Raw genomic sequence first — 11,439 nt, 5'->3', positions numbered from 1 at the left:
CATGTGAAACTGGAAATATTGCTGTTGCTATTTTTGCAAAATGCAATCACTTTTGTATGGTACAGACTTTTCTAGGTCCTGGGGCTTCCTAGTGAAAAGCCCTGGTTTCTGACCTCAAGACCAGAGAAAGGATACATGAAGATTGGGTGAACGTGCAATAATACTAACCATTTTAAGTTCTAGGGCAGAGAATAACCAGGGTGCTTTGAAAAACGTAGAAGAGGCACCATCACCAAACTCTGGAGCTCAAGAAAGGTTTCACAGGGAAGTTGTTGCAGAATCTTAATGCAAAATCTCATCTACATTTGTGAAAATAGAGACGCAGATCTGTGGGCTTCCGTTGCAACACAAGCCACAAAGCTACCTCCTGAAGCCATCAGCACAGAACCTATGGGTACTGATCTCCCACCTGGGTTGTCATGGGTCTTCTTCAGTCTCCTTGAGAAAGACATGATGATGGCAAAAGCCTTTCATACCTCCTACATGGTGGCAGTCTGGGCCACACCAGTGCGGGGGCAGTGGCTCTGACCTCTGGAGTCAGCTGGAATTGTTGACAGAGTTAGCATGTCACAGAAACAGGCTTGTTAGAATTAACTGCTCAACCACGTTGTTTAAAATGGTCTAAAGTCAAAGATGACAGAAGCAAACATGCGCTAAATTGCTCAATGAATATCTCCACTTCCCTTCCTTCTGTCGGCTCTAGACTTCAGAGAGGACTCAGGAGAACACTATTGGGAAAAACTGATCTTGTTTGCACCTTCATTCTACAAAGAAGGAAAAGAGCCAGAGAGATTTAAGTGACTCAGCCAAGATGACCCAAACCCAAGGTTGGTTTGTTATTGCTATTTTTTTTTTTTTTAAGCCATGCAAAGCACTAGAGAACATTCCTTTGAAATGTGTGAACAAATGTTTAATTGTAGTGGGGTTTTGGAAGATTGTCACTCAGCCCATTCCCCATTTCATGAATTAGCATTTGGGATGCCACAGAGAGAAACACAGATGGGTATCCCTACTCCTTAATGGTTAACACCCCACTCAGGGAGAGGAAACCCTCCCCCCAATCCCTGCCCTGAAGTATATTCAGTTCTGTCAGGGCTGAGAGAGGTGATTGAGGCTAAATGAACGATATAGCCTTTTGATTTGGTTTTAATTATTGTGGCCTGGTAACCCTTCCAAAGACCCTTCACAGAGAGTAGTTTTCTTTTTCCACTTATTAACCTCATTCACTAGGCTGGAAAAAGAATTCCCATCCCTCAAGACCTCACACTTTCATTCTTCTAATTCTTCTTCTTCTTCTTCTTTTTTTTTTTTACAGCACCAGGAAAGTAATGTGTGTAAAATGGGAGCCAAATATATTGTAGTGTCAAACACAAGGCCTGTTTGGAGCAGAAGCCCGTGGGATCCTAGCATTTCAGCCTCAGGGGATGGCCCCAGTGGCCTCAGTCTGTGAAAGGGAGGGGCCTCAATGGCCCTTTGATTCCACCCAAATCTGAGGGTGGAGGGTGGAGAAGGGGCAGGCCTGTCATTTGACACTGTCTATTGGGCTTGGCACTGGGCCTCTTTCCCCATTCAGGCCTCCTTGGAGCCTTTAGGCCTCTCCAAGGATGCCTGCACTTGGCTAATGCTGTAATGCCTGAAATTCCTTGCTGCTGGGGAAGTATTAGAACAATCCCAAGGGTATGGTGAACTCCATTCACTTTGAGAATTCTGCTCCTCATAAAGTTCTTCCAACACACACACACACACACACACACACACACACACACACACGGCTCTGCTTTCATAGGACCGTACCCATGTGTTTACTAGTTGATTTTTAAAGTATTTATTGTTTTTGTTGATTGCATGGGAAACCTAAGAGCATAGACAGGCAAATTATTAGAATTAATGCAAGATGTTAACAAGGGTTAAAAAGGCAAATATAGTGCGGTTGTACTCTGGACATTAGACAATGAGTTTGAATACTGGCTCCACCTCTTATGATCTTGGACAATTTACTTCACCTCTCTGAACTTCTCTGTTCAGTTCCCTCATCTATAAACAGTTATAATAACAATACTTCCTTCATAGAGTCATTGTGAGAATGAATGCATTCCATACATATAAAATGCTTAGAACAGTGCCTGGCACATATTGAAGATTCTATAAATGTTAGCTAATAGAATTCAGGTTGCTGGCTTTGAGATCAATATACAAAATTGATTATATTCTAACTGTATGCCAAAGATAGTTAAAAGATATAATTATTTTAAAGATCACATTTGTATCTCTTATGATAGCACAGAAATAAGATATCTAGGAATAAATCTAACAAATGATTTGTATAATCTTTAAGAAGACAAGTATACCATTTTATTGAATGTAATTAAAGATGACCCAAATAAATGGAGAGATAGTCCATCTTCACGGAGAGGAAGATTTATATTTTGAAGATTTTTTTCTTCCCATATTAATCTCTAGTCCAAAGAAATTCCAAACAAAATATTAATCGATATGTTTGGTGTGTATATGTGGAACATGACAAATTGGTTCTACATGAAGATTAAAGAGCAAATACTTGAGAAGCGCAGTATCAGCACAGAGGTTAATGAATAGAATAATGAAACAGAATGGAGTCCAGGAACACTTCTGCACTTATGGGAACTTGATCTGTGACAAAGGTGGCATTACAGATCAGTGGGAATGGGATGAATTATGCAAAAAACAATGCTGGAGCACTTGGTCTGCCATTAGCAAAACCTCGAAATTGGATTCTTGCCTCACCTGTACTAAGGACTTAAGTGTGAAAAGCAAAATAAAGAAAAATACCTTTATGACGTTCCTGGGTCAGAGAAGAATTCCTTAAGAATTGGAAAGTACAGACCATAAAGGCAAAGACTGATAAAGTTGATTGTGTTAAAATTAATTTCTGTTACATGTTATTATTTTCTGGTTAACCAAGGTAGGTCAATGGTCCCAACTTTCCACTCTTCACAATAGAATAATACAAATTATGAATACAATGTCCTTTCTTTGGTAACTTTTCAGTGCCTGCTAGTCGAGTAGGCAGAATCCATATCTCCACACAATGGAGTTTGACCATGTGGCTGGCTTTGGCCAATGGAATGTGGAATAACATTTATGATGCTCAAACAGAGATTTTAAATGTGCTTTTGTGGTTTACCTTGCCCTTACCATCTACCATGAGAAGAGCGTGCCGTGAGTAGCCACTGCTGTCTTCAAATGAGAACGTCCTAAAGCAGACCTACGCACACCTAAAGTCTGAACAGAACCATTCTGGCCGACCAACAGATCTGTGAGTCAGGAAAATAAATTTTTATTGGTATAAGCCCCTGCTATTTTGAGGGTTGTTTTTTTTAATACAACATATTCTAGCAATAGTTGACTAGCATAATAACTTAATGAAAAGAATTCTTTTTTTAAGGATGTTGAGGTCTCACAGAATCAGTAAAAGTTGGAGGCTTGGAAACAGGCAGGAATTAGGATATTTCTGGAGATAGGATTCAAAGACCACCAAGAAGTCTACAAGCAGGCTGCGGAAGGCAGGGCACTCCTGCTGGCATGAAATAGAATCTTCTAGTTCTTTCATCCTCTAGTCAAGATTCCAATACTAGGAAGAGAACATGCAACCGCCTACTGTTGTAAGAGCTTGGGCCACCTCTCCACGTACAAGAGATTGCCAGAATCTTGTCTCCCAGACTATGTCCAGTGGGAAGAAACAATGCCTCCAAAGGAAGGGATGTACTTTTAGGAAGAGGACATCATTACCAAGTAGCCAGAAACAGGAAATGGCCAAGACTCATAGTGACCAAGCAAGCTTCCGATTATGATGTTTCTTCCAACAAGAGCCTTTAGAAGTGACTGCCCACCAGCATGTGCACTTACCTGGTCAACTCAGGAACTATATTTTTCACAGTAAGCTTGTGTTTGGTCTTGAGAGAAGGCCGTCTGTTACTTGTCAGAACTGTTTTCCTGTGTCCATGTAGGACCTAACTCTACATTCTAAGTGACACAGAAGACAACCAAGGTAATGCTTCCCAGGGAAGGGCACCTTAGTCACTTACTAGCCTCCTAGAGGTCTCCTTTGAGGCCATCATTGTTCACTGGCAACACAGTGGACAAAAGGAATAGTCTAGACAGAGCATAGGGGTCATGAAGGGAGTAGCAACAGGAAGGTTGGTGGGGTTCAGATTTGCTTGGAAAATCTAGGTAATCAGAATAGGCTTTATCTCACATAACCAGTTGGACATAGTTAGAGGTCATTTTGAGTTGGGGAGTAACCCAAACAGAACTGTGTTTCAGGAGAATTATTCTTCCAAGAGTGTATAGGTTGTAGAACAGAAGAAAGAGCCTGGCCATGGAGTCTGTTGGTCTTTACAGTGAAGCTTTTCGAGCTAGAAGTATAACCATGGTCAATTTCTTTGAAGTCAGTTTCCTATTCCCCAAAAGTCTCCAGCCAAGGACAAGGCAGACCTGGTCCTGCTAATCATCAGAGACCAGATGAAATCAAGTGTGTTCGGGATTGTACAGTATGGCATCAACAAAGCATTTGGGGTGTGCTTCTATATGGAGGGCTTCCAGACTGTGGGCTATGAATATTTTGGAGAGACTTGGAGCTATTGCAAGGGGGCCCTTAGTCTATACATGCTCCAACCACACTCTGAAGCTGGGTAGGTAACATATTTCATATGCCTGCACTACTCTTCCCTAAATATATGTAGAAGTGATTGGGTTTAATTCAATACAAATTCATTTTCAGGAGTTACTAGATTCATAATAATAGCTTCTTGTTAGTATAGATGTTTCTCAACCAACAAATATTACAAGCAAAATTACTGTCAGATGGAGAGCTAAAAAATAGAGATAATATAGCACCTGCTTCACTAAGTTGTTGTGAGGTTTAAGTGACTAAATGCATACAGGTGCTTAAAACAGTGCTTGCAACAAGGTAACTGTTCAGTAAATATCAACCATTATTATAAAGCGATCCTCATCCTTGAAAGGTCGGGACCACTCATCTATATGATCTCTAAAACCATCCTTGTGCCTCTGAGTGTTAGTGGCCTTATGAATTTTATGAAAAATCTTGCGAAGGGGAAATAAATTCTTTGGGATCTGAGGATCCTGTTGTTTCTAATGCAGAAAATAGCTCAGCCTATTTGCCGTCTTAAGCTCGGGTAGAAGGCATCCTTGGAAGAGAGCTCATATCTCTTCAACTGACAGCGTAGTGCAGAGAAACCCAACTCCAGACCTCTCGACAGTAGTCATGAGTTTTCCTCCAGCGATGAATGAACTAACCAGATGCAGCTTGTCCCCGGAAATCTCAACAGCAACTACTAAAGTAACCACAAGGTGGCGCTGCGACCCAAAATTTCACATAAGGCCCCGCCCTTAGAGGCAGGACCTCAGTTCTTTTTTAACGCATTCTTTCCCGGTGCCTCATAAAGCTAACTGTGCACACGAATCAGCTGGTTAAAATGCGGATGCTAATTCAGTAACTCTGGGATGGAGCCTAATTCTGCATTTCTAACAAGCTCTCAGGTGATGCCCAGGCTGCAGCAAAGTTCTAGCTTTCAGTAATTTCCATTGTTTCCAACTGGTTTTCCAGTTGTTTCTGATTTGGGACAGGAGTAGGAATTAAGTAGACCCGCAAAGCGGCCTCATTCTACGCCTTTCGGAGCTAGTGAAAGAAAGAAAAATGAGAAACAACAACAAAATGAAAACCAGGGCAGCTTTCTTTTAACATTGCAGTCCCACGAGGCTCTTGCAGTACCGCCCTCGGAAGAATGACTGTGATGTAGCGGGTGCCCCCCACAGTGGAGGTGAGCTGCGGAGAAGGTCAGAACGGTTCTCCCCTGGTTCATTCAGGAATTAATTGCAGAATTGACAAAACACTCAGTGGCCAAGTGCTTCAGCAAACATTCCATGGCTTCGTCCAGAAGCCAAGTCAGGGTTTCTGGTTACATTTATATGTAATAAATGGGTTGGAAAAGGGCCACCACCCTAAGAATTGAAGAAGTGGATGCACAGGAAGAGAGGTTTTGCTGAGGGTGTACTCTTGCATGCACAATGGGCTCTATTTTAGTATCATGAACTTCTGCTTTCCGCAGCAGAAGGGCCGGTGGGGAGCAACCAACCAAGTGAAACTGCTTCTAACCCCAGTGCTGGGCGTTTGACGCCTATGGGGCCTTTGCTTAAGGCTGGATGCATACTGCAAAATGAGAAGTTGCAGTATAGCTGCCCCCACCCCACGCTGTGCTTTGTTGTTGTTTTTTGGTTTTTCCATATATTATTTTTGCTCTTTTTATTCTTGCGCCTGAAGCTGAATTTTAAGACAGAGAGATTTTATGATTAAAAACAAAATAGGTCTATTTTTATCTATTATGTCAGTTTAATGTAAAGCTTATCCAACTTCCTGCTTGTAAAGGCTAAGGAAGATACTGGCTGGAAGTTTGCTCCAAGGTCTGACAGTGAAGTGAATTTCCCACTTCTATCCTCTCCGGAGCCTCCTTAGGGGGAAAACTCCCCATCCAATTTGCATAAAATATGTAGCAGGGTATCCTAGCCAAACCCAAACTGAGAATAAAAGTTTGGCTGTTTGGGTGAACTTCCCCATTTATATGCATAGGTAGGAGGGGGGAAGTATTTTCTGGGTTGCAAAGGAGAAGTGGGAAGGAAGAGGGACAAGGTAAGGCAGTAGGGGCTGTTTCCTATTCTTGCCCCCTGGACTGGTTTAGAGCTCCCATGAAGGGCAGGGGTGATTTCGTGAAATGCTTGGTGAGACTGGGTTTCAGCATTGCAGCTTTGTAATGCTGAGATGTTGACACCAGTTTTGAGGACAGAAATTGTTTTATTTTTCGGTAAAGTTTGTTTTAAATCTTGTGTAGCACATGCAGTTCAACTATTTGTTTTGATAATATCAACCACATACTTGTCTTGGGGGAGCTGATTTTTTGAACTTTTTAAGAAATAGTGTTTTGACATTTTAATTCAAATTTGCTATATAAATTGTAAAGGCTACAAAATATGACACAACTTTATGGCGACTATAGTTAATTGTTTTGTATAATTTTGAATCCTGGAATGAGAATGTACAAAAACTGGAATGGGAAACAGCAAAGGACCAAAATTTATTTTTGCCCAATTGGCTGATTATTCACAATTTCACCCTCATAAATTTATTATCAAGCATCAAAAGATTTAGTGATTTTCTTCACTTTTACTTTTCACACACACACAAAAAAAATTACAGAAAAGAGCCTAAATGAGTATTTGATAATGTCTTAAAAATGAACAGAATTTTTAATTTTCATGTTATAATAGTGATAGTAAAATTTCACCAGCTCATTAAGTTGATTATACATATTTATGGTACTATTTTTATTAGAATGAATATGCAGTGTTTTCATTTTTGGTGCCTCTAATTATGAAGGTTTCTAAGATTGTATATATAACCACAGTCACTTTTTATTAAAAAAGTTAATTGACCATTATTTTATAGATTTGGTGGTTTATAATGTATATTTATGTGCATCCAATTGAATAATAACTTGCAGTTTTGTGTTTGAAGGGTTATTTATCTATTTTCTAACAGTCATTTAATGTAAAATTAGATTTCAAATTATTAGTCATTTAAAAATAATCTCTAAGCACTGGTAGGATTGTCTTACTTTTGCCTCCGAATTTTAAAAATTGAGGCCTAATTGACATATAACATTATATTAATTTCAGGTGTACAACATAATGATTCAATATATGTATTATATATATTGTGAAATGATCACCATAATAAGTTTACTTAACACCTGTCACCATAATTACAAGGTTTTCTTTCTTGTGATGAGAATTTTTAAGATTTAGTCTTTTTTTCAGCACTCAAATATGCTATACAGTATTATTAACTGTAGTCACCATGCTGTACATTACATTCCCATGACTTATTTATTTTATAACTAGCAGTTTGTACCTTTTGACCCCCTTCACCCAGTTCACCTCTCCACCCCCACATCCCACCATTTCCTGCCTCTGGCGACCGCCAATAAGTTCTCTGTACTATATCTATGAACTTGGTTTGGAGGGAGGTTATTTTTTGTTTTAGATTCCACATATAAGTAAAATCATATGAAATTTGTCTTTCTCTGTCTGACTTGTTTCACTTGTATACTAATTGTTTCACTTAGTATAATGCCCTCAAGGTCCATATTGGTGCAAATGGCAAGATTTCCTTCTTTTTCATGGCTGAGTAATATTCAATTGTATATATGTACCACCACTTCTTAATCCAATCATCCATCAATGGACACTTAAGTTATTTCCATACCTTGGCTGTTGTAAATAATGCTGTGATGACATGTGGGTGCACATATCATTTTGAATTAGTGCTTTTTGTTTTCTTTGGGTAAATATTCAGAAGTGGCATTGCTGAATCATATAGCAGTTCTACTTTTAATTTTGTTGAGGAATCTCCCCACTGTTTGCTTTAGTGGCTGCACCAATTTCCATTCCCACCAGCAGTGTATGAGGGTTCCCTTTTCTCCACATCCTCACCAACACTTGTTATTGTCTGTCTTTTTGATACTAGCCATTCTAACAGGTGTGAGGTGGTATGTCGTTATGGTTGGGGTCTGCATTTCCCTGGTGATTAGGGACATTGGGCATGTAGACTCCCTGGGAGTCTGGATCCTAGCATTGTGGTGGAACACTGAAACATTGACACCCAGTTTTGAAAAGAGAGATATCAAACCTACCACTGCTTGGAATTTAGCATGGCTCCTCACCTCAAGGATAAATGGATTTGGGATTATTGAGAGCAAACACTGTTAGTATGGACCTTAGCATCGTGTAGAAGGCTCCTTCGTTCAGCAATGTCAATGCGCAAGGCTCTTTCAAGGACCTTGAAAGGCTTCAGGTCTTGCCACATGAGGTAACTAAAGTGGAATAGACTGTGGTGGCGCCAGAAGGTGAGTGTAGCTGACACTGGTGTGTGAGTACCAGCAAGTCTCCTTCAGATTTCATGGAAACATTCATGAGGACCTTTGCAAGAAGGACACGTTCTACTTAAGCAGGTGGGCGCAAGAGCAAGAATTTGGGGTCATTGATGTTGATATGCTTTTTCTGTAGCCACAGGCTGGTAAGGACTGGCAGTATTTGGGTTACACTCTAAATGATGAGAATGGTTCTTAAGCAACAAGGTAAGCTCCTTCCAAGAATAGGGTTTAGCAAAAACAAGTGTTTCCAGGGTGACTTGAAATATGAAAAAAACCCAATAATTCGTTATGAAGCTCTTGGGAGGCAGCATAGCAAAGTAGATACGAAAGCAGGCTCTCATCAGATCGCTTTGGATTTCTGTCATTTATTAGCCCTGGAACCTTAACTTTTTGGTACCTTAAGTACTTTATCTGTTATATGAGAATAAAATTCACAGTCTATGAGAATTAACAAGTGTAACTCATGTCAGCCTTAGAATGTTGACTGACACACTTAAACCTCAAGAAGGGTTAGCAATTTGTATTGTGACACACAACGCCAGTATACTACAAACACCATGGAGGCTGATTCAGCTTTTTCCCAGAAATAGAAGAACCAAGAGGAGGTTGAGGGACTCAGGGCTAGTGAGTCTCGGAATGAAAAGAAGACCTTGTTCCGAATGGACTAGAAAAAGCTAACCTGCTACAGCTTCTTCCAGCATCTTTCTCTGGTCTGTTTTTTCCCAGGGCCAAAGGTACTGCTGCCAGGAGGTCAAACACTTCAGGTCTTTAGGTTTAGAAACTTTCCGGGCACAACTAAGGGACTAACTTCCTCAGTGGGGAGAACTGAACTTAATAATGTGGTACTTTAACCCATCATGACATAAAATAAGAAATGCCTCTTCTCCTTTCAATTTTTTAAAAATAAAAACCATAGGAGGCATTTCCAATAACTTTAATATTATGGTACTAGGTTTTGCCTGTTCCAATCTGTCAGACCCATCAATCGTATCACTGAATTTCCCTGCATCACCTGTGAATTCGCACTCGAGACCGAAACCGTCCTACTGCCAATGACTTACAATGAAACTGAAGCAAGTCCTTGTGCCACCAAGAAATAAGCTATATATGTTCTAGGTGGACAAGCCAGGATATTCTCCTCAGAGCTGTCTCTAGGGTGTGCAGCACCCCAGAAAAAAATTTTGTTTTGCAAGACAGGGTTTCTGTCTGTATAAATAAGTTGATTTTAAAATGTTTCCAAATGTATAGGAACTATGTGAGGTATCATAACCTATTAATGGAGATGGGTAGAGAAGAGTGACTTATGCATTGTTTATTGTCCAGTCGGTGCATTGAAAGATTCTTTGTAGGGTCCAAGCACCATCTCTCCCTGTTCAAATCTGGGAACCATCTCTTCAGACATTGTCCGATGCACTCTTCCTGGTTAATTTTATATCTCCCACAGGAGAAAATGATAGCAGTGCTGTAATTAACCACAAGGACATAGCTCTTCAGAACCTGTTCACACGAAACAGTATTAACCTCCTTGCTTCTGTTGTTCCCTAATATCATGTCTGTAATGCCGGTTACAGTGTTTATCATGGCGTTGCATCATCCCTCCACACTGCCTTGCAATCACTGTCCCTCAAAGGTTGGTACTGGGCTTCGCTGATGCCAGTCTTCCCCAAAGCATGCAGGACAATGGGAACTGATACTTGTGTCCTGGTCCTATTAAGTTTACCATTCAGAATTTTATGGAGTAAGCATAGAACAAGACATATTCCAGCTGTGCCTTCTCTTGGACTTAAGGTGAGTCTACATGCCCAGTGATTAAGGTGGTAATCACTGCGTTCCTAGAATGGGAACTTTTGATGCTGACTGAATCCTTGCCTTCCACTCGGAACCACCAGCAGGGAGAGTCGGTGAGGGGCCCATGCGTGAAGAGAGAGGCACAGTCCCTCTCCCACAGGTATGTCCTTATGTCCTTCCCTCATCAGCATGGCTTCAGACAGGGAGAGCACACTGTCAGCACGTCAGTAGGAGGCAAGACAGGACATTGGCTAAGAGGCCCACTAGTGTTCAGTCTTGAAAGTCATCCTTGAAGGAAAACCTAATACATGGCACAGAGCCTGCAGCAATGGCAGTGTTCACCTGGATGCCAGAGGCTGGGGGACTGGGGGAGTGCAGGGTAGAGGACATCTGCCTCCATGTATGCCCTCCTCAGGTGTTATAGACAAGAGGTGACACCACAATCAAAACACAGATGGACACAGATGAATCATATGGCAGCTCTACTTTTAATTTTGTTGAGGAATCTCCCCACTGTTTGCTTTAGTGGCTGCACCAATTTCCATTCCCACCAGCAGTGTATGAGGGTTCCCTTTTCTCCACATCCTCACCAACACTTGTTATTTCTGTCTTTTTGATACTAGCCATTCTAACAGGTGTGAGGTGGTATGTCGTTGTGGTTGGG

The sequence above is a fragment of the Rhinolophus ferrumequinum genome, chromosome 5 (assembly GCF_004115265.2).
Source record: "Rhinolophus ferrumequinum isolate MPI-CBG mRhiFer1 chromosome 5, mRhiFer1_v1.p, whole genome shotgun sequence".
Lineage (NCBI taxonomy): Eukaryota > Metazoa > Chordata > Mammalia > Chiroptera > Rhinolophidae > Rhinolophus > Rhinolophus ferrumequinum.
Note: the sequence above shows the minus strand (reverse complement) of the source record.